The sequence below is a fragment of the Scyliorhinus canicula genome, chromosome 16 (genome assembly GCF_902713615.1).
Source record: "Scyliorhinus canicula chromosome 16, sScyCan1.1, whole genome shotgun sequence".
Lineage (NCBI taxonomy): Eukaryota > Metazoa > Chordata > Chondrichthyes > Carcharhiniformes > Scyliorhinidae > Scyliorhinus > Scyliorhinus canicula.
The window spans coordinates 134,853,837-134,880,110 of record NC_052161.1 but is presented as its reverse complement, the minus strand read 5'-3'; the positions used below and the strand labels follow the sequence as shown (position 1 = coordinate 134,880,110).

The window sequence follows — 26,274 nt, the reverse complement described above, 5'->3', positions numbered from 1 at the left end:
CAGGTTTGACATTACCTGTCCCCTTTGTCAAAACCCCCTCTCCATGTAACAAGTCTTGCTTTAACATCAATACAAAAAAAAGTTAATTTGTTGAGTTATTTTTATTATGTTGCAGTTTACAGTGAAAAATGCTGGGCACTTAAGTCTTAAAGAGGCTATAATATATCATATATATTATATATAACATATCATGTATGTATATATATATTACTTGTTTTAACCGTCATATGATCTCTAAGTAAATACATTATTTTGCCCTGTTATATTGTGACACCTGTGGGGCTCCAGTTTTGATGTTGTGATGATGTGTTGTACTTGAGTAGGTATTCCTGGTGGATTGGGGGGGAGGGGGGGGGGGGGGGGAGGCGTTATTATTCATCAGATTTATTTCCAAAAGTACCTGCCAGATCCGTCCAGGCTGCAATTGTGTTATTTTAAAACTACATTTGTCTATTCTCTGTTAGATGAGTGTTAAATGTTACTGAAACATCCTGTGATTGAGGCAGCATCGATTCAGGGAGCTGCCCAAGTGTGGGCTGGGTTCATCCAGGGAAAGCTGTGACGTTGAATGCAATCTGTGCCTTTCTTGAAACCCAAAATGAGGTGGAAGCCGGATTGTCTCAGTCCTGGACTGTTGATATCACCGTGTAGATTTATGGCTCAGTGTAGATTTCACTCAGATATGGAAACATAACTGCTACAAATGTGCAGAGCCTGGTAAACGGGAGGATGTGAGATTCAACCCCACCTTGGGAGGAATTGTTTTAAGTCTCAAAAATCCTTTCCGTTGATTTTTGGCGAGAATAATGCTGAAACCGAACATAAAGTACGTGTGTTTCTGGAAGGATCTGTTTAAACTTCCACCTTTCGCAATTGTATCTTTTAGTCTTGTCTTTTGTATTTTGGTGTGTGTGTGTTGGGGTGGTATTTGGGTCAATCTCCCACACCAACCCAGAATGGCCAGGTACTTGAGATTACACAAAGAACTTTGAAAGATTGGAGTGAGACAGGGGCAAAGTCAGAGTGTGTGTGTGTGTGTGTTCATCAGGGCTGCTTTTAAGCTACAACATCTCTCTACCATTTGTGCCTCCTTAAATCCAGATGACACTGGGCTAAACTGCATGTGGGTCGGTTTTACATTCTGGGAGTAAATATCTTGGCGTTCTGCATGTTGGGTCCGCCGGATGATGGGTTCCCCCCCCCCCCCCCCCCCCCCCGCTACACATCGGCGGTGGATACATTTTGTATAACCGGCACCGTCCACTTGTCGAAAGACAGCCTGTAGCACACTGATCCCACCTCCTCCTCCACCATCTCAATCTGTGCTGCATCTGCGCCTGCAAGGAAGCAAAGAGGGAAACTGTGTCCCCTGATTTATTTCTGTTTCTTTTTAATTTCGGAGGGGTGAGAAATTGAAGCATCTCTTCTCAACCCCCCTCCCCCATTCAAGGTTGTCAGTTTCAGTTACACCAGCTGTAAGTATCCACGTAAGAAACCTTATTTTAAATTCGTGGTGTATCTAAGCGCCATCGTCCTTGTTTTAAATTTGTTTTGGCAACAGAACTCTGGCATCAAGGCTGTAAATATTGGCCGATTCTTTGACATATGTTACAGGGAGAGGAGAGAGGGTCTCTCTATAGGGAGGTTGTGAGGGTTTTGAATATATATATATATTGCAATCTCTAATCTAAACGGTTGTAGCTCTCAGTTCCTTTGTTCCCCAACGCAAGGAGATTGCGAGCACACCCATGTGAAAAATGTAATAGTAATTGGGGGTGGATTGGGTGGGTGGGTAACGTGTGGACTGTGTTATTAAAGGACATTTTAAAATAAAGGGTGGATTCAACGTAGTCAATGTAGCAAAGGCCCGGGCAGGGGAGATGGGGAAATTAATCGTGAGGGAGTGAAATATCGAGGCTGGAATTCAAAGGATTGTTGATGTTTTCATCGATTCTGCCCGGGAGGGTCCAATTGACAGGGCAAGTATCTGTCTTTGCTCCTGACACCAAAGGCTATAGCTGTGTATTAATCCCATTTCCTTTGTGCTGCTGTTGTTGCTATCTTCAATCCTACTTCCTTTTTTTTAATGTGTGTCTTGTTGATAAAACCTTGCACACATTAGTTTCATTCCAGGATATGAGGAGCAAATGATTCATCAATGGCACATGCTTTGTGTACCTGATTGGAAATGCTGTGTGTGTGTGGACATTTTAAACAGCTTTTTTTTGGGAGGGAAGGAGGGAAGGGCTTACAGCAATGTTTGCAAACACAGTTAATTTCCCAGTTTCCTATTTTATTGTTTAAACGTCTGGGTTGTTGATAAGCAGCAGTCCTGTTATCAAAGGTTGCCACCTCCCCTCTTAAATCAGAGAGATTTCCCCCTCCACCCAGGGCTTACTGTAATTAAATTGGCTGGAGAATATCAGGATGATTCAATGTTACTGGGGCATTTTAATGTCCCCCAACACTAACCGGATACAATTTGCTTTAAGAAGATGAGACGTCCCCTGATGGACTTGGCGGTCAGCCAGTCAGAGCTGGTCTGAGAGCTCCATTGACGTCATTGCACCAATCAGAATCAGCGAGGGCGGGACTAAACGTCAGCTGCTCAGCTCCATAAGTGGCCACATTGTAAATGATACCCTGGCAGCTGATCTGTGAGTAACATTTACATTTATTGTTCAATGTTTGACGGTGGAGGCTTCTTGCACTTTGCCTTTTCTGTACAAAATATGCATTGAAAAATAGGTTTAATCTAAAGGGGCGTGTGTTTTTATTTAATTATATATATTTATGTATAAACCAGTGCAGTTTACACCATTGAGCTTCAGTAAACTCCTTCTGCCCTGTCAGATCCTGCAATACAAGTCAAAAGCTCAACACTGTCCATGTGTGTAGGTTTTGTGGCCAATTTAATTGTGGCTGTCCTATAGCCCGGGCTCAGTGATCATTTTGTCAAATGGATGCACCATTCAAATTGAGGGTTTTTTCTCCCTCCCGCTCCCTCCCTCCCTCCCGCTCCCTCCCTCCCTCCCGCTCCCTCCTCCCTCCCGCTCCCTCCCTCCCTCCCTCTCTCTCTCTCTCTCTCTCTCTCCCTCCCTCTCCCTCGCCTGACAAACTAAGAACCTGCATATGATGCAAGAATCGCAGTACCGCTCATCTCATTCAAGCACTCGACCATTTAATGAGATTCCTTCCACCTCCCCCCCCCCCCCCCCCCCCCCCCCCCCATTACCTTAGCAGGGAAGTATAATTCAGCAGCCTGCTGCTGTTTTAGCCAGATTTGTCCACTTGTCTGCTTTCATCTTGGCTCTTTTACCTTTTTTTTTAAACAAAAGAAAATCATTGTTGCTGGGTGCACTGGAGGTGCAATAAGAAATTGATTTTTCCCTTATGGTCTTTTCACCAACTCTGCTTTACTCCGAGAAAAGCTCCCAAGTGAGGCAGTGAGCATTATGACATGAGTTAACCCTCCTCTCCAAGACCCCCACCCCAGCCCCCAGCAGTGGTTTTGCAAGAGATCTCAAACGGCCTGAGCTGTCAGTGGGGAATGATGCAAAGGGACTAATTTGGGGTGAAAGACAAAGAAAGGATAAATCAATTCCAAATCAAAATAGAATTTGCATTGCAGCAGACTGAGTATTTCTGAACTTTTTCCATGAATTTGTGTTTAAAGTAAAAATGTCGGGGGCATGGGGATCTTCTTTTGTGCTGCCCTATTTGATGAAGATGCAAACTGCCCTCGTGAATTTACAGAGTTAGTGATTCAGGATGGCACATTCGTATTTGTTTTCTGGATACGAGCAGCACATTTCAGCAAACACTGAGCGTTAATCATGTGCTACCAGTGTGGAGTCCCATGAAGGCCGAATTGGGTACGGTTCCCTTCTCTGAAAGACATTAGTGAACGGGCACCCCTCATGTTTCTGTTCTTCCTGAGCGGTGGCAAGCCCACTAATTATTAGATTACATTTTGGAACTTGCTGCGGCTGACTTGAACGCAGGACCTCTGAGTTGCTCAGTCGGTACCATTATCGTGGCTGCATTGGGTTATGGGTTATATCGCACAGTGACAACCCTAGGGGTCACGTTTGTCATGTTGCCCACGTGATGAATTCCTGCATCATGGTCAATCTGCTGGATAGAGGTGCAGAGCAGAGACCACCAGCCACTGCTCCAGAGAAAGCGAGGACAGTAAATAGGGTGCAGTCTTTTGCCTCCTGAAAGAGCCTGCGGCCTTTCATCAGGACTGGGTGATGCGACCATCAATTCACTCTGAGACACGAGTTGGAGTAAACTGTGGCTTTAATCGGCTTACAACTGAGCCTGCCTGCGACTGCACGATACTGAGGGCGGTCTCACAGGACCGCAGCACTTATACTCCCTAAAGGGGGCAGAGCCCTGTACATGCTCCTCATCTCCCCCTTGTGGGCAGAGCTGGACATTGGCTCACAGATGGGGCCCACAGGGACAACAGAAAGGTACAGTATGAATTACTAGTTACACATTCACCAGACTGGGGAAGTTAGAGGTGCAATAGGTTTTGAGCAAGGGCTGGGTGGACCAAGGGCAAAAGGAAGGTCTCTGACTGACTGGAAGACGGGAGAGATTGAATGACAAACAAGTTAGTCCTCCCAGGGCCAAAGGGAATGCAGATGGGGCAACAAAAGAAGCAAAAGATATGCCTGGAGCAGGAACTGAGAGAGTGAGAGAGAAAAATAAAACCAGCAAGGGAAACAAAACAAAATGGAGACAGTTTACCATCTGAACTTTTCAAACACGAGGCTGTAAGGTGCCTAATTGAAAGATGAGATGCTTTACCTCATGCTTGTGTTTAAGCTTCATTGGGACAGCGCAGCAGGCCGAGGATAGAGATGTCAGCGTAAGAGGAGGGTGGAGAATTAAGAGTGCCAGGTCACCAGAAGTTGGCGATCATGGTTGTGGGGAGAATGGAGATTGTTCCACAAAGCACTCACCCAATCTGTGTTTTGTCTCCCCAATGTTGACAGATTGAATCCAGTTCTTGGATGCTGAGGGATCCAGGTCACAGAATTGCCCGGAATTTGGTAGCAGCAGCTGGCATTGATAGTCTTCCCTTATTATCAGAAAAGGGTGCTTACCGCGCTCCAGCATGACAAAAACTGATGTAAAGATGTAAATGTGAAGCATGGAGGGGTTGACCAAAACTTTGGTTACAAAGAAGATGATTTAATGGAGGGTCATGTTTAAAAAAAAAGAGGGAGGGATTTAACAGAAAAAAATAGTGCCTGTCATAGCCTCAAGGAGGCCCAAAGCCCTTTGCAACCAGTTAAGTACTTTTGAAGGAAAGTAAAAATAGTAGAGATAGGGCAGCACAGTGGTTAGCATTGCTGCCTACGGCGCTGAGGACCTGGGTTCGAATCCCGGCCCTGGGTCACTGTCCGTGTGGTGTTTGCACATTCCCCCCCCCCCCCCGTGTCTGTGTGGGTTTCACCCCCACAACCCAAAGATGTGCAGGGTAGGCGGATTGGCCATGCTAAATTGCCCCTTAATTGGAAAACATAATTGGGTACTCTAAATTTATGGAAAAACAAATAGTAGAGATGTTGAAAATCTGAAATCAAACTGCAAAATTCTGAAAATGTTTTGCAGTTCTGGAAGCACCTGTGAGGAATCTGATTTAATATTTTGGGTCGATGACCTCTGTCAGAACTGGACTGATGAAAGGTCGTTCACCTGAAATGTTAATTCCATTTCTTTCTCCATCGATGCTGCCGGAATTGCTGAGTATTTTCACCGCTTTCTGTTTTTAGTTGACTACTTTTAAGGTGATGTTATTGTTGTTGTGTAGGAACCGCAGCAACCAAATTGCACAAAGCAAGGTTCCACAAGCAACACTTGTGATAAATGATTCAATAACCTGTTTTAGTTATACTGGTTTATGGATAAATGGTGGCCAGAATTTCTGGAGATAGCCCTGTTGCCCTCGTACAAAATTGTGCCATGAAATCTTTCACGACCGCCTCGAGAGGGGGCTGGGTTTAGCATCTATTACAGGCCGGGTTTAAAGATTACCAAAGTATACCATAGAGTTCACCTGACCCACAACGTTTAATAGATTTTGGTTGTGGGGAGCACAAGGGCCCACTTTACAGGTGTTATGCAACAGAGAACTAAAAGTATTTTTAAACAAAAACAATGTTTATTCCATGAATCCAGTTAACATTTTATAAACACACAGCAAACAGTTTATCAACTATCAACCCTGATAACCCCCCAAAAAGATACAGTACTCTATAGATAACCCTTAATAACTTTCCAAACAACATCCATAAGTTAGAACCTTTTTAAACAAAGACAGCAGGTTTAAATTCTCTACAGAAACAGGTATTACTTTGAAATCATCAATGAGCTGAAGACATTCTTTAGCTTGTAGAGAGAGAGAGATCATTACACAGCTGCTTGCTTTGAATGCAGCTCTCCAACTCTGAAAACTAAACTAAACACACTGCAGCTCCCAGCTCAAAAACGAAAGTGAAAGGGAGACAGACAGCCCAGCTCCACCCACACACTGCCATCACTGCAGCTATTTGAAAAACACCCATTTCTTAAAGGTACATCCACCTGACATATTTGATTCAAAAGAGAACATCTTCAACAGTGTAGCATTCCCTCTGGACTGCAGTCCAGAATATCAGTGAAAATTACTTTGCCATTCTCACTCAAAGATTCAAAGCGACTGACGTTTGGGGAAGTGTCAGAATTCGCAGAGACTCTGAGGTTCTTTGTCAGAGAGCACCCTGACCCAATCTCTGTCCTTGAGCCTGGGGAGCTTAATGCAATTCCAGAATAGTGAGAGCCTCACAGCTGATCATAACTTACTTAAAGAGGGATTTGCTGATGCTGACACGGGCTGCACAAAGCGAGAGATTGTGATCCCTTGCTTTGCACAAATAGATTTTATTTATAGATATAGAATTTGCAGTATTGAAGGAGGCCATTCGGCCCATCAAGTCTGCACCGGCTCTTGGAAAGAGCACCCTCTTAAGTTCACGCCTCCCCTCCACTCTATCCCCATAACCCAGTAACCCCACGCAACCCTTTTAGACACTAAGGGCAATTTAGCATGGACAATCCACTTAACCCGCACATCTTTGGACTTGTGGGAGGAAACCGGAGCACCCGGAGGAAACCCACGCAGGCACAGGGAGAACGTGCAGACTCCGCACAGACGGTGACCCAAGCTGGGAATCAATCCTGGAACCCTGGAGCTGTGAAGCAACAGTGCTAAACACTGTGCTATTGTGCTGCCCTAATTATCATTAGTCTTTTGATTCCAGATTGTTTTTAAATTAGAGTTCAAATTTCACCAACTGCCCTGGTGTGATTTGAACCCAGATTGCCCTGAGTCCCTGGTCCAATGATAATGCCACTTTGCCAACATCTCGTTATAGAAGTGTTTTACAGTTAGAAGCCCCCAAGATAGAAAGCCACAGTTCTGTGAAATGAGGAGTGGCTATTATCGGTTCAAATGTGTTTCAGCAAGGTTTACAAAACTAAAAACCATAGCTCCATTCCCAGAAGCAAAAGAACCTGGGCATAGCTGGAGGAAAGTTTTGACCCCTCCCACTGGCCAAAGCACCAGCGATAATGATTGGTGCTGTTGGTTTAGGACTGTTGCTTTCCCAGTCTACGCCCTCCTGATCTTTCGAAGCCTGGGTCACAGGGCCTTGATGTTTCTCCATGATCAACGTATTGCCCACTTTGCTGGCAGGGAGGTTCCCCAGCTTTGGTTTCCACTTTTTCCTTGGGTGGTGATGATATCCTTGCCACATTTCGCTCACTCTCTTGTTTCAACAGAGCGAATGTTTGAGACAGCGGCTTGGTAGCACAGTGGTTAGCATTGGCGCTTCACAGCGCCAGGCTCCCTGGTTCGATTCCCAGCTTGGATCACTGTCTGTGCGGAGTCTGCACATTCTCCCCGTCCCTGTGTCTGCATGGGTTTCCTCCGGATGCTCCGGTTTCATAGAACATAGAACAGTACAGCACAGTACAGGCCCTTCGGCCCACAATGTTGTGCCGACCATTTATCTTAATCTAAGATCAGCCTAACCTACACCCCTTCAATTTACTGCTGTCCATGTGCCTGTCCAAGAGTCACTTAAATATCCATAATGACTCTGACTCCACAACCTCCGCTGGCAGTGCATTCCACACACCCACCACTCTCTGTTTAAAGAACCTACCGCTGACATCTCCCCTATACCTTCTTCCAATCACCTTAAAATTATGGCCCCCTCGTTACAGCCATTTCCGCCCTGGGGAAAAGTCTCTGGCTACCACTCTATCCAGGCCTCTCATCACCTTGTACACCTCTATCAAGTCACCTCCCTGCCTTCTTCGCTCCAGTGAGAAAAGCCCTAGCTTCCTCAACCTTTCTTCATAAGACATGCCCTCCAGTCCAGGCAGCATCCTGGTAAATCTCCTCTGTACCCTCTCCAAAGCATCCACATCTTTCCTATAATGAAGCGACCAGAACTGGACACAATATTCCAAGTGTGGTCTAACCAGGGTTTTATAAAGCTGCAGCAAAACCTCGTGGCTCTTAAACTCAATCCCCCTGTTAATGAAAGCCAACACACCATACGCCTGCTTAACAACCCTATCAACCTGGGTGGCAGCTTTGAGGGATCTCTGTACGTGGACCCCAAGATCCCTCTGTTCCTCCACACTTCCAAGAATCCTGCCTTCAACCCTGTATTCAGCATTCAAATTCGACCTTCCAAAATGAATCACTTCACATTTATCTAGGTTGAACTCCATCTGCCACTTCTCAGCCCAGCTCTGCATCCTGTCAATGTCCTGCTGTAACCCGCAACAGCCCTGAACACAATCTACAAATCTCCCAATCTTCGTGTCATCGGCAAACTTACTAACCCACCCTTCCACTTCTTCATCCAAGTCATTTATAAAAACCACAAAGAGCAAAGGTCACAGAACAGATCCCTGTGGGACACCACTGGTCACCGACCTCCAGGTGGAATACTTTCCATCCACTGCCACTCGCTGTCTTCTTTCGGCCAGCCAATTCTGTATCCAGACAGCCAAATGTCCCTGTATCCCATTCCCCCTAACTTTCTGAATGAGCCTACCATGCGGAACCTTATCAAATGCCTTACTGAAATCCATATACACCACATCCACTGCCCGACCTTCAACAATGTGTCTGGTCACATCCTCAAAGAATTCAATGAGGCTTGTGAGGCACGACCTGCCCCTCACACAAGTGCCGAAAGACATGCTGTTAGGTGAATCAGACATTCTGAATTCTCCCTCTGTGTACCCAAACAGGTGCCAGAGTGTGGCGACTAGGGGATTTTCACATTAACTTCATTGAAATGAAATGAAAATCGCTTATTGTCACGAGTAGGCTTCAATGAAGTTACTGTGAAAAGCCCCTAGTCGCCACATTCCGGCGCCTGTCTGGGGAGGCTGGTACGGGAATCGAACCGTGCTGCTGGCCTGCTTGGTCTGCTTTAAAAGCCAGCGATTTAGCCTGGTGAGCTAAACCAGCCCCATTGTAGTGTTAATGCAAGCCTACTTGTGACACTAACAAAGATATAACAACAACTTGTATCGGTGTAGCACCTGTACTATTGTAAAACTTCCCAAGATGCTTCACGGGAGCCTTATCAAACAATATTTGACACCAATCCACATATGGAGTTATAAAGGCAGGTGAAGACAAACTGGTCAAAAAGGAGTGTCTTAAAGGAAGAGAGAGAGGGGATGAGGGAAGGGATTCTAGAATTTAAGGCCTAGCTTACTGAAGCACTGCCACCAATGGTGAATCAATGGAAATTGGCGAGGTGCAAATCAGAAGTAGGGGAGTGCAGGGATCCCAATGGCTTGTAGGGCTGGAGGAAGCAGCAAAGGTGAGGAGCCATGGAGCAATTTGAAAAAGATGAGAGTGTTAAAATCGAGACGTTGCCAGTCCAGGATCCAAAAAAATCAGCAAGCACCAAGGTGATGGCTGAGTATCATTGGTGCAAGTTAGCATCCTGAAAGGAGGCCAAGTTTAGGTAAGATGGGAGGTCGACCAGGAGAGTTAAGTCCAAAGGTCTGGATGAGGGTTTCGGTAACAGATCAGTGGAGACAGGGTCAGAACGGGGTGACGCCATAGAGGTGGAAATGGGCGGCCTGGTCGGCGTGGGGGGAGGGGGGGGGGGTGGATATGTGGTCAGAGGCTCATCTTGGTGGGTAAATACAACATGTAAGGGGGTGGCGCAGTGGTTAGCACTGTGCCTCATGGCACCGAGGTCCCAGGTTCGATCCCGGCTCTGGGTCACTGTCCGTGTGGAGTTTGCACATTCTCCCCGTGTCTGCGTGGGTTTCACCCCCCCCCCCCCCCCCCCGTGGGTTCCCCCCCCCCCCCACCACACACACACACACACACACACACACACAATCCAAAGATGTGCAGGCTCGTTGGATTGGCCACGCTAAATTGCTCTTTCATTGGAGAAAAAAAAATGAATTGGGTACTCTTAAGTTTATTTTTTTTTAAATACGATATGTAAGGTTGAAGCTGAATCACACTGTTCACAATCTCCAAGGGCAAGGGAAGGAGCTTGTGGCAGAGACTGAAGGCAATTAACATTTAATTGGACAAAACCTCAACTCGTGCAATACTGAGGGGTCAACGAAGCAGCCTGCAAATCCGAGGCTGTGGAGGTCAAGGGAGGTGGTGATGAGGTAGAACTGGGCTGTTGTCAGCACGTGTGTGGAACTGGCATTCTGCTGTTTGATAATAATGACCGTGAAACATGGGAGAAGGCCACACCAGTTCCCCATCGGATATTCCCCAGTGAGCAGCTACAGAACACACAGTATCGATTGCACTCTAACAATACCCACCCTAATACCTGGGGAAGAGGAGTCTATAAATAAGAAGAAGCAAAAATAACTTTTTAGAAAGAGGGAAAAATGAGATTGACCTTGATCGCGTAAACAATGGTGTTATTCAAATTGTTCAGCATTCAGCAGCACATTAAAAAATAAAGACACGAGTAGGAACCTGAACAACACTAGACACGTTAAGTGCTCATGAGCTATAAAATCCTTTTAAGAGTTTCATAGTTTAATTACTCGGAGTGTCGCTGGTGGAATAAACGTGATGTTTTGTCTTGCGTGATCGTAGCTCTGACTTTGACGCTTTCTGTCTGCGATCCGCTTTCTGCAGCCTACTCCTTGCGCTCTGTTTCACATCTTGCCTCTGTTTCCATTCCTGTCTGCTGGCTTTCAGTCTTCCCCCTCTCCGTAATTATGAAGGTGACTCCTTTTTTCCTCTTCTGAAATCATTCTTCCAGTGGCAACATACATAGGCCAGACTCAGCTTGTATCTGTGGCAACATACGATTCTGGGTGTTGACAACAAGCAGGCAAAAAAAAAAATCAGGAGTCGGTATCGGGCATTCTCAGGTCAGCTATAATGTGATCAAGTGCAAAGTGAATTTGCCAATTGGTGTTTGTAATTTTTACCCCAGTAGTGAACCTGGGAATTCCCCCCGAAGGGTTGTGAATTTGGAACACCTCCCTTTCCTCAGTTGCATTTGTCCTTCAGAACCGAGGCTGTCTTCTCTGACTGACCCTGAAAGGGCTGGGATCACATTGCACAGATAGCAAGTGTACAACTGTTACACTTTCCCCAAGAAACCAGTGATTAAATGTCCTGGGAGGTTTTTGTTCCATTTGATAGGATTCAGCAACAGAATTGAAAAGAGTAGCCTTTCTTCCTATTTCAATTGACGTACAGAAATAACGTGCATTTCTGTCTGGCCTTTCACATCCCCAGGACATCACTTTGCACTATCATAGATAGAATTTACAGTGCAGAAGTAGGCCATTCAGCCCATCGAGTCTGCACCGGCTCTTGGAAAGAACACCCCACACAAGGTCAACACCTCCACCCTATCCCCATAACCCAGTAACCCCGCCCAACAATAAGGGCAATTTTGGACACTAAGGGCAATTGATCATGGCCAATCCACCTAACCGGCACATCTTTGAACTGTGGGAGGAAACCTGAGCACCCGGAGGAAACCCACGCACAAACAGGGAGGATGTGCAGACTCAGCACAGACAGTGACCCAAGCCGGGAATCGAACCTGCGACCCTGGAGCTGTGAAGCAGTTGTGCTAACCACAATGCTACCGTGCTGCCCACTATTGTGTATGTGTGTGGGGAGAGGGTGGGGTGGGGGGGGGGGAGATAAATATTCATCAGGTGACGGGAGGAGCTACTCTGCTTTTCTTCAGCGTAGTGACGTGGGATGTTTTATGGCAGGTGGAGCCTCAGTTTGCCATCTCATCAGGAAGATATGTGAACGATAAGGAGAATGTCACGTGGCCCATCGAGCTCTTTAATAAGATCATGGCTGATCCTCGGCTTTCAGTTGCACTTTCCCGCCCGCTCTCTATATTCCTCGATGCCCTGGGAGGCCAGACTCTGCCTTAAATATATTCAGTGATGGCACAACCAAAATGTCACAACCCTTTTGAGTGGAGAAATTTCTCCTCATCGCTGTCCTAAATGATTGCTCCTTTACCCTGAGACCCTGCTCCCTTGGTCGAGGTTTCCCAGCCGGGGAAACAACCTCTCAGTATCTACCCTGTCAGGCCCCTTCAGAATCTTCAATGTCTCACTTCTTTCAAAGTCCAGAGATTAAAGACTCTATTTACTCGGCCTCTATCTGATTGGAGGACAGCCGCATGTCGGGGATCAATCCAGTGAACCTTGACACTACTGTCTCTAATGCAAGTATATCCTTCCTTAAGCATGGGGCCTGATCGAATGGTCGCATTGCGCCCGACCTGGGACTCGGGGTGCCTTGCAAGGTCGAACGAGATCTCGCGAGACGTCACGATCTGGATCTCGCCCTCACCGGGCGGAATCCCGATCTGCATATCTAGGTGAGCAGCTCACTCAAATGTGTAAGCGCTGGATTTTCCCAAAAGCCGGAACGAATGCCCGCGCCTGGGAGATCTCGTCATGGTGCAGTTTAGCACTGGTCCAGACAAATGTGGACCAGGCTTGACAGCAGCTGGGCAGGGGTGTGTTTCCCCTCCCAGGCCATCAAAGGTGCCTAGCTGGTCGGCTCTGGGCTGGGTGGTACCCTGGCACTCCCACTACCAGCCTGGCACCTTGGCACTGCCACCCAGACACTGCCGTGGTGCCTTGGTCGCATTGCCAGGCTGCCAGGGCAACTGCCAAGGTCCCCGGCTGGGAGTGCCAAGGTGGCACGTTGCCACTGTTGGGGATTGTACCCGGGGGGTGCCCTGCCCTTATGAAGTGGTGTCAGAGGGAGCTCGAGGACACTCGGCGTTGGGAGGGGGAGGGTATGGAGGCCGCAGTGAGGGGTCCAGAGATCATGGTGGCGTTTGAAAATGGCACCCCGATCTCTTCCTGTACTGACGAGCTGAGTTTGTCCGTGCAGGAAATGAAGGTAAGTGCGGCTTTGGCAGTTGTGATGAGAAACTCCCCGCTCAACACGCTCAAAATAGTACTCTTGTTTTTTTACCGTTAAATTGCGCCTTTATGGACCATAATACCACACAGTATGTCAGGCGTGGTCTCATTAAAGCCCTGTATAATTGTAGCAAGACTTGTTTATTCTTATAATCAAATCCCCTCACAATAAAGGCCAACATATCACTTGCTTTCTTTACTGCTCGATGTACCTCCTTCTTAACGTTTTGCATTCCCTGTACAAGTGTACTCGAGTCTGAACATCAACGTTTACCCATTCATGCCTTTTAAAAAAAATATTCTGCTTTTCTATTCCTGCAACCAATGTGAATAACCTCACATTTGGCCAAATTATAAATCCATCTGCCACCTTGCTGCCCACTCGCCTAACCTGTCTAAGGGAGGGCATTTTTTGGTCGTTCTGACAGCAAACCCCCGCCACAGGTTTCCCAGCGGCGAAGGGAGGGGGATTCAATGGGAAATCCCATTGACAGAAGGTCCCGGCCACCAGCCAGTGGCGAAGTCACCATTGCCGCCGAGAGACAGGTCACGGGATACAAGCAGAAATGCCCCTATATCTCTCTGCAACCTCTTTGTGTCCTCCTCACAGCTTACATTCCGATCTAGCATTGTACCATCGGCAGACTTGGCTAGAGTTGAATATATATTGGTTTAGCAGACTGGGCTAAATCACTGGCTTTTAAAGCAGACCAAGCAGGCAAGCAACACGGTTCGATTCCTGTACCAGCCTCCCCGGACAGGCGCCGGAATGTGGCGACTAGGGGCTTTTCACAGTAACTTCATTGAAGCCTACTTGTGACAATAAGCGATTTTCAATTTTCAATATTGTCAATAGCCAAGGCCCCAGCACCGATCCTTGCAGCACATCACTGATCACAGCTTGCCAACCTGAAATTCCCCACTCTCTGCTTCCCGTACGATAACCAATCCTCTATCCGTGCCAATATGTTACCCAAACTCCATGAGCCCTTAGTTTGTCTTTTCAAAAGCGCAGCACTCCATCAGTACTGCATCATTTTGGACTGTGTGCTCTGGTAGCATGATGAAGGCTATATCTGCCAGAGAGGGAGCGCAATGAAGATTCACTGGAGCACCTCCTGCGATAAAGAAGTTGAGTAAACCAGGCCTATATTCCCCCAGGATTTAGAAAAAATAACGATTGTCCAATTGAAACATGTAACAAAAATGTTTGGACATAGCAGGGGGAGTGGGGCAGGGGATGTTTCGCCTGGACAAAAGATCATAGCCTCAGGATAACGGTTAGTTACTGAGCACTGAGGTCGTGAGAAGCTTTGGAATTGTGCAGCACTGAGAACTTCTTATGCTCAGCCGCTGAGTGTGTTCAAGACTGCACTCGTGAGGTTTTGGATAATGAAGGGGGGGTAACACAGGAAAGTGGAATTGAGATAGTTCTTCTGAGTGGGATTGAATCCACCACCTTCTGACTCAGAGACGAGAGTGTTACCATTGAGTCAACGCTGAGACTTTGTGACTCAAAATGTGCTTTATCTTCAAAGACACATGGGGCCTGAGATTATTCACTGTGTGAAGTACTTTAAGATGGCTCAATGTAATGGCAATACACTACTTAAATACAAGGTTTCCTTTCCTCAAAACTCACGTTTAGACCTAGAAATTGGTTAATAAAGAACTGGCATGACATTTTGGGAACTTCACAATGTTAAAGCTTAAATAACCATGGAACTTCATAGTGTACGACAGGCTTTTAGGTTTTGTTAGGGAAAAGAGTGAGGTGAACGATGGCCTTGTGGCTACAGCTTCTCTTTTATTTATTTAGTTATTTTTAAATTTAGAGTACCCAATTCATTTTTTCCAATTAAGGGGCAATTTAGTGTGGCCAATCCACCTACTCTGCACATCATTGGGTTGTGGGGGTGAGACCCACGCAGACACGGGGAGAATGTGCAAACTCCACACGGACAGTGACCCAAAGCCGGGATCGAACCTTTGAGGGGGGAGAGCTGACTGGTGGTGATTTAACCTGAGGGTCACCACACCTCAGGCAAGGGGGCAGGGTTAAATAGGCGGGGCCTTTATGGATAACCTCAGCCAGCACGGGGATTGAACCCACACTGCTGGCCTCGCTCTGCATCACAAACCAGCTGTCCAACCAACTGAGCTAATCCAGCCCCCTTCTTCATTAAGCAGCTGAACACTCACATTTTATATTTAAGACTCCCAAAGTCAGCTTGAACTCGATCAAGCCGCTGTTGCCAGTAGCCCTCACCCTTGTTTTCTCTGACCGCTGTGGGCCACCAGCCTCGATTTTTAAAATCCTCAAATCATATTTTCAAACCCTCACCCTTCATTATCCCTGCAGCCTCCTCGAGCCACGCAGCTCTCCCAGATCTCTGCAATCCTCCAATTGTGGCCCCTTCAACATCCCTGATTTTAATTGAGCCAACATTGACCTGGGCCCAGGGCAGCACGGTGGCGCAGTGGTTAGCACAGCTGCCTCTCGGCGCCGAGGTCCCAGGTTCGATTCCGGCTCTGGGTCACTGTCCGTGTGGAGGTTGCACATTCTCCCTGTGTTTGTATGGGTTTTGCCCCCATAACCCAAAAAATGTGCAGGGTAGGTGGATTGGCCACGCTAAATTGCCCCTTAATTGGAAAAAATGGATTGGGTAAACTAAATTTATGAAAAGAACCACATTGACCTGGGCCCGAAGATTTTGAAACCTTGCCCTGAACCCCTCTAGCCCTGCTGTGTGACACGCCTTAAAATCCTTAAAAAAGAGTGAGTTCACCTCCCTCTTTTACCTAACAAAACCTAAAAGCAAAACGAATGAGCCTATCGTACACTATGAAGTACCATGGTTATTTAAGCTTTAACATTTCTTTGATCAAGCTTCACCTCAGCCGATATTGTTTCTTGTGGTCCGGTGTCACATTATTGTGGAATCAAATAAACCGAGGGCATACAAGGTGGTCGTTTGGCTTGTTGGGACTTTGCTCCTTCTCCGTGCGAACAATCCAGCTGAGTCTCGCGCACCTGCGTTACGTTTCTTATCCTCGAGACCCTTTTAAAATTACTGACGGAATCGGCTTCCCTCACCTTTTCAGGCATACTAGTGCAAATCGGGAGTTCAAATCTCCTCCTGTCCGGATCGTTGAACAATGAACAATGATTTTAAATCTCTGACCTCTGGTTATTAACCCCCCTCACCAGAAGGAGTCGTTTTCTCTATCCACTCTTAACAAAACCCTCAAATATCAACGTAGAAAATAGTAAGTCATTCAGCCCTTCAAGCCTGCTCTGCCATTCCAATATAATCCTTGGCTCATCCTCTATCTCAACACCATACTCACCTCAGTTTCTCTTGCTGCCTTCCGAGGAGTTGTGGAATATGGACACCAAGGTCTCGCTGCTCAACAACACTCGGAATCAATTCGTATTTTGTTTAGAATCTCTCCTGTGACGTGCCTTGAAATGTTTTATTATGTTAAGGCCACAGAATAAATGCAATTAGTTGTTGGAGGGGGTGAAAAGTCAGCTTTGGTTGTGTCGTGTGAGTGAACAAGCAAAACTACCGGCGAAGGAACTTTCTATTCTTGAAGAATAATTTATAGCTCAGCTACGAGGACTCGTGGAGATCAGATATTTCTGCGAGGACCTCAAATGTCCCTTTCTCCTACATCTAAAGACCGCACGTATACAGAGTTCATGGGGTGTTAGCAAGAGGATAAACCAACAAAAATAGTAGACTTTAAAGAGGCAAAGCAATGCTTGTGATCAAGCAGGCTGCTTGAGCTCTGATCTGCTATACTGTATTACGGATGTGAACCAGGTTCCTCCAAATTTACTGCTGGAATTCCTTCTCTTTTGCCTCTGCAGTAACCCCAGGAATGCCCGATTAAAATTCCATCAGAATGATTTTGTAAATGTTCTCAGTCAGGAGGAACGCGCTGCTGCCAGCTACAGATCCAAGGGATACCATCAAAACTGACAACTACCAGATCCTTCGTTCCTCCCCAGACAGAGTGCTACAGGGTAGCTCTTATCGGAAGAAATGTTAAACCAAGGCCAACACTGCCTGATGTTGATTTGTTGTTGTTGATTTGTTGTCAGATGGATGTAAAAGAGCCCATGGTGTTATTTGAAGAAGAGCAGATTCTCCCAGTGTCCAAGCTATAATTGATTCTTCTGTCAACACCTTCGCAACCGATTAAGTGACTTGCTGTGTGCAAACGGGCTGCACAGAATGACTACACTTCAATCGCAATTCATTCATTGGCTGCGAAATACTTTTGGATGCCCTAAAGGTGCTTTATAAATCCAAGTTCGTTGGTTCATTTTTTTTCATCGTGTTGCGCCTTGAGTTCTATTTTGCATTCTTCGTCTTGAACCTGCGTCTGGTTTTGGCTGCTGTTGAGGAAAGAAATACCAGTCACAAGATCGGCAGGTGGGCATTGCACAGAAAGTGGACCCTCTAGTGATCTCTGTATATATATGAAGGGTTAATGTGCAGTCAGTACAGACAGAAGATCACTAGAGGGCAACACTAACAGAGGGTATAAACACAAGCTCAATCTGTTTTCCCGCTCTCTTCCGGCGTGTTGTGGCTAGAGAACAGAAGTGCATAGTTAGATCAGAGTGCGAAGTATAATATTCATAATTAATCTAATTCTGCAGCACGGTAGCATAGTGGTTAGCACTATGGCTTCACAGAGCGAGGGTCCCAGGCTCGATTCCCGCTTGGGTCACTGTTTGTGCGGAGTCTGCACGTTCTCCCCGTGTCTACGTGGGTCTCCTCCGGCTGCTCCAGTTTCCTCCCACAGTCCAAAGATGTGCAAGTTAGGTGGATTAGCCATGATAAATTGTCCTTAGGTTAGATGGGGTTGCAGGGTTATGGGGATAGGGTGGAGGTGTGGGCTTAAGTAGGGTGCTCTTTCCAAGAGCCGGTGCAGACTCAATGGGCCAAATGGCCTCCTTCTGCACTGTAAATTCTATGATTCTTTAATTTAACTACGAGTAAAAATATTGAAGAATCGAACTCCTAAATTAATTGATTAGTTACTTAATAAATTATTTGTTATCACTGGACGACTTTGAGCATCCATCATCATCAAAGTTAAGTATATCTTGGCATAAACAAATGAGTTACATATATTACTCCAGGTAATATAACGGACACTGGAGTGGGAAATAAAGAAATTGAAGAAATTAAATGTCTTTGAATCTCCCACATTGGCAGAGAGCCTGTCGGTGGCCTACCAGAGACTGTGGTAAAATAGGCACCCTCTGGGCCAAATGAGAACATTTATTACCCAAGTCTCTGGCCAGAATTGTATGTTGTCTACCCGACCTGACCCAAAATCGTGCGGAAAGATATCAGATGTGTGTCCCGACGTCATGCGCACTCGCATGATATTTTGGGCAGCGGGCACGTGCCAACCATTACTTAGCCAGTTAAAGATTATCTTAAGGGCAGCCCTTAATGCTGCCCATGCAACTTGTAGGTCACAGCGCGGGAAACACGGACCGCCGACCATCCCGTTTCTCACTTTTCTCATCCAAAGGCGGGATAAAAGGGGGCTGGGGCATTGGCTGCATGAACTGTTCAGAGTTCAGGTGAGAATTTGCTATTGCTTTAGCCTGGAGCTTTCAAACCTTATCTTCTGTTTTCATCTGAAGTCTTTGCTTTGTCAGCCTTGTCCTGCGAACTCTTGTTAACTCTGTTGGAGCATTTCTGCCCATTTTAGCCTTTGGTGCACAGGGCAGTGCCATCTGCATCTCAGCAGGTGGGGGTTGTGCACGCCGCTGGGGGCACCTCCTCTGAGGAGGAAGAGACGGGGAGTGGAGGCCAGGTGTCCCCAGGCAATGTTGCAGGGACAGACCTGTGGGAGGGAGAGTTGGATAGCACCATGAAAGACCCCCACTATCCTGCTGCCAGTGTGTATAGGCAACGACCCAGCGACCTCAACATGTCCAAGGTCCAGTGCACCTCTCTCGGGACACCACATGGACCAAGCCAGCTAGACTGATCGAGCCAGAGGCTTCGTAGGTATTTCTGGGTTCCCCCACATCCAGGGAGCCATAGACTGCATCCGTGTGGTCATCAGGGCTCCAGCGGGGGGTATCTTTTGTGAATTGGATGTGTCACCACTCCATGAACATGCAGATCGTACGTGGCCACAAGACCTAGATTCTGCAAGTCTGTGCAAGGTAGCCATGAGGTATAAGTTCTGCCACACTCCCAGGTGCTGTTTGTGGCCGTAGCTTGGCTGGATGGTTAGTTGCTGGGTCTCAAAGGGAGGGTCCTTGGGATCCCAGCAGCCTCTGGAGGATGGCTGACCTCGTGGAGAAAGACAATATGTCAGTGGTGTCAATCATCACGTCGCCCATGTGCAGCCTACGGACAGGTGCATCATGGTGGCATTGTGATTGCTGGATCATCTGGGGACCCTTGCTTGGAACTTTATGTTTGAGATGAGGCAACCCTACATTGTTTGCACTCTCCGCCAGTCTCACATCTGTCCACTGAACTTCTACCTTCCTCTGCGACATCAGCCTCTCTGTGACCTGAGGATCTTACTCCACACTTGCACAGCGTATCATTCTCAAATTTGCTCAGTATGATGTGACGGATGCAGGATTTTAGAGACATTGGATTATAAACATTTGGCAATTTTAAGGGTGAAAAGCCTGGTTTAGTGTGTGTTTGACTGCAGTAGTCATGTTTCTAAAATAATCTTGTTTTGCAAGACCAGAAGATTTTTAGGAGCCAGAAGTGAAATTGACCACAGAGTAAAAAGCCTGGGCTAATGCACTGTTGTTTGACTAGGGGGAGTCCCTGAGGAGTTCATGTGTTTTCAGCTTGGGGAGATGATGTCATTGCTGGGTGGAGCTACGGTATTCAGACATTTGTGAAAAAGCTTTTGAGCGAGGATTTGGCTGACACTGAGTCCGCAGGTAAGGCAGTTTCCTCTCACAGTGGGATAGTTTTAAGAAGCATTTAAAGCAGAGCGGACTTGTCAGAGGACAATGGGGGAAGCTGAAACATACCAGTTAAAACAGCTTTCTGAAGACATCCAGTCAGAGTCTACAGGGTTTCTAACAGGAGCCAAACCTGTTCTGGAAAGCATGAATTACTCTATGCAATTGGGATGTAGGCTGGATTGAGAACTGTACGTTTTTCCTTTCTTGTGGTTTGATTGCGAATAGAGATAGTAATTAAGGGTATTGTATTTAGTATTATTGTTTAAGGGATAATTGTAAGCTATTTCTGGGTGTGAGGTTAAAGAGTTTAATACTGTATTAATAATAAAGTTTTGTTTTAAAAATACCAAATCCCTATTCTTTTCAGACAATCACTCCTGGAGTGAAGTATTTTTTCCATATACTGTTTTTCATAACAGTATCCTAGCCTCTGTTGGGGTCTGGTCTGGGATAGTAATAAGGTTGGCTACCCCACCACCTGGCCCCAACTCTCTACTCGCCCTCACCAAGCACAGAAGACCATTCAGCCATTTGTGACACTGAATCCAGATGTGACACCCAATGTCCATGCCTGCTGACCTGGGCTTCCAGCTCTGACCAGGCCCCTCTTGTCTGGTGTGGTGGCCTTCACTTCCCATCCAGCAACATGAGAATGACTTGCTCGGCTCTCTGCCTCCACTAGAGTGCGCAGGCGCTCGTCGGGGAAGCAGGGGCAGACTGCGCACCGGCATTGCTCTCGCCCCTCGCATGGCTGGCAAGTGCTGGGACCATAACTGATTTTTATAATCTCTCCTGGACAACTCCCTGAGGCTCCTCGCCACTCGTGGCAGCTTTCAGGGAGCTGTGTCTGTGTAAATAGATTCCCTATTGGACTCAAAACCCACCGTCCCGCCCCGGCAGGCAATGCTGCGCCAGTGTCCAGTTACGTTTCTCATTGGCCAACCAGCATGGCATTGCGTTTGGGTTCCAATCGTGGCCGCAGCGGAAAGCATGGCGGCTTCCTGGCCTGCCGCAAGTGTGCGCTGAAACGGGCTCAAAATGGAGACTTGGTTGCATAGATGACACTTGTATCCCCTTGAAAATAGGAGAGTAAGGGCAATGTAACCAAGGTGCTTACTGTAACTAAATTAGACAGAGTTAAACTATTTCCTTCATTGGGACAGTCCAGAGCGAGGGGCAATACCTTAGAATTGGAGCCAAGACGGATACACATCAGTCATCACCCAACTGAATGCAGAAGCGAGCTTGAGTGGCTCCTGTTGCTAAAGAATATTAGCTCATCTGCTTTGATTAAGAGTATATTGAGTACAGGGAGAGGAGATTTTGTTTGTTTATTATCTGATTCATGGTGATTCACATGAGCAACATGTGTTAGATGTCGTGATGTTTCTCAGCTTCCGTCAAGTGGAAAAAACAAGGTAATCTCTTTCACCAAAGAACAAAGATGCAGGGTGCGGGGGGAATAATTCTCAAATTGTGGGCCCTCCAGATTTGAATGCAGAGGCAAGTGAGATCTGCCCCCGACATTAACAATAAATTACTGGGCGTCAGTCACGAGTAGAACCCTGACATTGTTAACAATGTTTTTTTTTTATAAATTTAGATTAGCCAATTATTTTTTCCAATTAAGGGGCAATTTAGCGTGGCCAATCCACCTACCCTGCACATTTTTGGCTTGTGGGGGCGAAACCCACGCAGACACGGGGAGAATGTGCAAACTCCACACGGACAGTGACCCAGAGCCGGGATCGAACCTGGGACCTCAGCGCCGTGAGGCGGTTGTGCTAACCACTAGGCCACCGTGCTGCCCCACTGTTAACAATGTTAATATCCCTATTGCCACTCTGATTGAGATTCTCTGGACCATTTCCTTGTGAGTTGTGCAGTCACATTCTGAGCTTGCAAGTGAGAGATTTAAATGGAACAATGACCTCCGGGTCGTTTTTAATCTTGGTATAATATTCCTCCTATTATTTGCCGCAGAAGGCTGTGGAGGCCAAATCACTGAGTGTCTTTAAGACCGAGATAGATAGGTTCTTGATTAATAAAGGGTTATGGGGAGAAGGCAGGAGAATGGGGATGAGAAACATATCCGCCATGATTGAATGGCGGAGCAGACTCGATGGACCGCATGGCCTAATTCTGCTCCTGTGTCTTATGGCCTTCTGATGTTGTTATATCGGAAGCTGATCCTTCGACCACCATTTTGGATCATCAGCCTTGATGTTCACCATTCCTTGTGCTCTATTTCTTCTCTGTAAAATGCCATGGCATATTTAACATCTTAACTGCTCACTAGAATTACAGGTTTTTGTCATTTGAAAACATCTTTTCGTTAATTTACACAGCGCATCTTTGTCACGTCAAAATGCCTCACAGCAGATAGTTATCTTTTGGAGTGCAGTGATGGTTATATGAGCAGAAAGTGCCATTCGGAACAATCCGTTAGCCTTGCTTGTTTGTCAGTGATGTTGTTCGATGGAGAAATATCGGCCATGGCCGGATTGGGCACCCTTGCCCTTCTTCGAATAATGTCTCGGGGGGCCTTCAACCAAAACCTTCAGGTTTACTGTAACTAAATTAGGCAGCGTTAAACAATTTCCTTCATTGGGACAGTCCAGAGCGAGGGGCAGTACCTTTAACATTGGAGCTAGGTTGTTTGGTGGGTGATATCTGGGAGCACGTTGTCACACACCTGGCAATGGGAATCTGGAACACCCTCTCTCTCCTTTTTGAAAAGTTGGTGAGATTGGGGGCTCAGTTGAAAAGTGCGATTGAAAGGTTTTTGTTAAACAAGAGCATTCAAGCTTTTGGAGCCAAGACGGATACACGTCAGTCATCACCCAACTGAATGGAAGAGCGAGCTTGAGTGGCTGAATGAACGCTCCCTAGGGCTAAAGAATATTAGCTCATCTGCTTTGATTAAGAGCATACCAAGTATAAGGAGAGGAGATTTTGTTTATTATCTGATTCATCGTGATTCACATGAGCAACATGTGTGAGATGTCATGATGTTTCTCAGTGGTTTGAGGACTCCGCTATAGGTCAGTTCTTTTTTTTTAAAGTACAGCATTGGGACAGATTATAGTCCAGCAGCCTGATTGTGCAATTGAGGGAGACAGTGACGCTGTGATGATTCCACTGGACTAGTGATCCAGAGACCCAGGTTAATGCTTGGGGTAGGCGGAGTGGCATGGGCATTGGTTCCAATCCCACCAGAGCAGCTGGGGGAATTTGAATTCGATTAATAAATCTGGAACTTACAGCTAGTCTCATTAATGGTGACCATGAAACTTGATATACCATCAATTCAGACACGAGCTGTAGAGTGAGTCCAAAACTTTGGCTTTAATGAGCTAGATGTTAACCCTGCAGTCGACTTACACAGAATGGCCGACTGCCAGGTGCAATGGTACTTATACCCCTCCCCGTGGGAGGAGCCACCAGCCTCTCGTCAGCCAATTGGCAGAGAGGCACTTGACCAGCCAGAGCCAATGGGCAGCGAGTCCTCTGCCCCAATAGTAGCACACCTCTTAAGGTGCTGCAAGGTCTGCTAGTCATACCACCACAAAACTATTGCGCCCTAACATCCACGCTTCAAATTCTGGTCAGCCAGTTTTAATGGCAGCCATAACAAGTCGTGGGGACGTTACCCCATTAAAGGAGAGGGGGGGGGGGAGGGGCGGCACTGTCAACATTCCCAGACAGTGTTTTCCCCCCACCCAAACTGACTTTTGAATAAATTGAGTCGGGGATAGAATTCGAGCAAATGAAACCGAAGACTTCACGCAGCGCCCGTGGGTGCAAGTTCTGCCATTGGTGCCACGTACTTCCGAGGGTCTCTACAGGGTCGGGTCCCCTGCTGCATTTGCTCAAGCAGTAATAGTGAAATTGTTAGATTGAAAGGGTAGCAAACACTACTGACTGGGAACTCGCTGTGCGACCCATGGAGCTGTGCAGGCGATAGCAAACTCAGTGGATCAAAGGGAAGGGCCATCCCATAAGATTTGGCTGTTAGCCTCATACAGTTCAAGGTGCTACATAGGGCTCATATGACCGGGACGAGGATGAGTAGGTTCTTTGGGGGCGACGACAGGTGTACTAGGTGCTCGGGGAGCCCAGTGAACGATGCCCATATGTTCTGGGCATACCCAGCGCTGGGGAATTTTGGAAGGGGTTAGCAAGCACGGTGTCGAGGGTGGTAGGATCCAGGGTCAAGCCAGGCTGGGGACGCGCAGCAGGAGGCGAAAGAGGCCGGTGTCCTGGCCTTTGCGTTCCTAGTAGCCCGGCGGAGGATCTTGCTTCAATGGAAGGATGCGAGGCCCCAAGCGTGGAGGCCTGGATCAATGATATGGCGGGGTTCATCAAATTGGAGAGGGTGAAATTTGCCCTGAGGGGATCAGTACAGGGGTTTTTCAGGCGGTGGCAGCCTTTCCTGCACTTCCTGGCAGAACGGTAGGGAAATAGGCCGGAGCAGCAGCAGCCCGGGGGGGGGGGGGGGGGGGGGGGGGGGGGGGGGTGGGTTTGAAGGGACGTGTACATGTGTTCTATGGTTATGATGGGTGTTAATCTATTTCTTCTTTTTGTATTTAACGGGGAGGGGGTGGGGGTTCGTTCTTGTTTTTCTTACTTGTTTTTCTTAGTTGTTAATAGGTCAATATTTTCTGTTATTGATATTTTGTGAAAATCTGAATACAAATTTATTTTTTTTAAAAAGAGTTGGATGTTGCATTATTTCTCTAAATTGTCAATCCCAATTCCATACGTGATTTTCTAATTGTCAGGATGTGATTGTTTTTTTTCAATATTGAAGATTAATTAGGTAAGAGGATTATAGCATGTAATTCTGGACATTATTATAACACCATACTAAAGATGTCATTGCTGTAATATGTTATTGGGTGACGCCGATTGGAATATCCCTCAGCATTTGCCATCATGTGCTGTCTGCTGCTACTCAGCTGAAAATATTCAGTTATGATTCACCCTGGCAAGGTTCTGTTTACATTGTAAACAGTTGTTGCCTTGGTCTGCTCAACACATGTGAAATACAGACGGACGTGTTTGTCACTTTCTTTGCCTGTGGTTTCAGCGAAGCTTTCTCTCCTCTTGGCCCAGTGCCTGTGTGTTCAGGGCGGAACGAGCTCACTGTCTTCGGTATCCTGGCAGAGAATGGTTTGGGAATCGAACTGGGTCATTTAGTAACGTTGGTTGTTGAAGTAATGGTGCTTGCTTTTTTTTTTAACCTCTTTGCGTGACCTAAAGTTCTCTGCCCATTAATCGGTAGATCTAATCGGGTCCGAGCCTCACTGAGGGTGGAGCACGATCTAGACTGCTTTTTGTTATTTCGCTGAGATGTAAAACCAAGGCGGCACAGTGGTTAGCACTGCTGCCTCACAGCTCCAGGGACCAGGGTTCAATTTCGGCCTTGGGTGACTGTGCGGAGTCTGCACGTTCTCCCCGTGTCTGCGTGGGTCACCTCCAGGTGCTCCGGTTTCCTCCCACAGTCCAAAGATATGCAGGTTAGATGGATTGTCAAGTTAGGCGGGGTTGGGCAGCACGGTGGCCTAGTGGTTAGCACAACCGCCTCATGGCGCTGAGGTCCCAGGTTCGATCCCGGCTCTGGGTCACTGTCTGTGTGGAGTTTGCACATTCTCCCCGTGTCTGCGTGGGTTTCGCCCCCACAACCCAAAAAATGTGCAGAGTAGGTGGATTGGACACGCTAAATTGCCCCTTAATTGGAAAAAATAATTGGGTAATCTAAATTTTAAAAAAAAAAGTTAGGT

At 46.8% G+C, this 26,274-nt stretch overlaps 1 protein-coding gene across 12 annotated transcripts in view; it reads left to right on the top strand.

Annotated features, from left to right (window-relative positions):
* Nucleotides 1-588: 588 nt before the first annotated feature.
* klhl17 (kelch-like family member 17) overlaps nucleotides 589-26,274 on the top strand; it is an 82,141-nt gene continuing 56,455 nt past the window's right edge. For 3 of the 12 annotated variants that reach the window (XM_038822019.1, XM_038822017.1, XM_038822009.1), the window contains exons 1-2: nucleotides 1,224-1,475; nucleotides 2,496-2,657. The gene's annotated coding sequence lies outside the window, so the exon portion shown is untranslated. Of the gene's footprint in view, nucleotides 827-1,223; nucleotides 1,476-2,492; nucleotides 2,658-17,617; nucleotides 17,812-17,841; nucleotides 17,952-26,274 lie in introns of those variants that run through there. The other 9 variants (XM_038822018.1, XM_038822014.1, XM_038822020.1 and 6 more) reach the window with 7 other exon arrangements.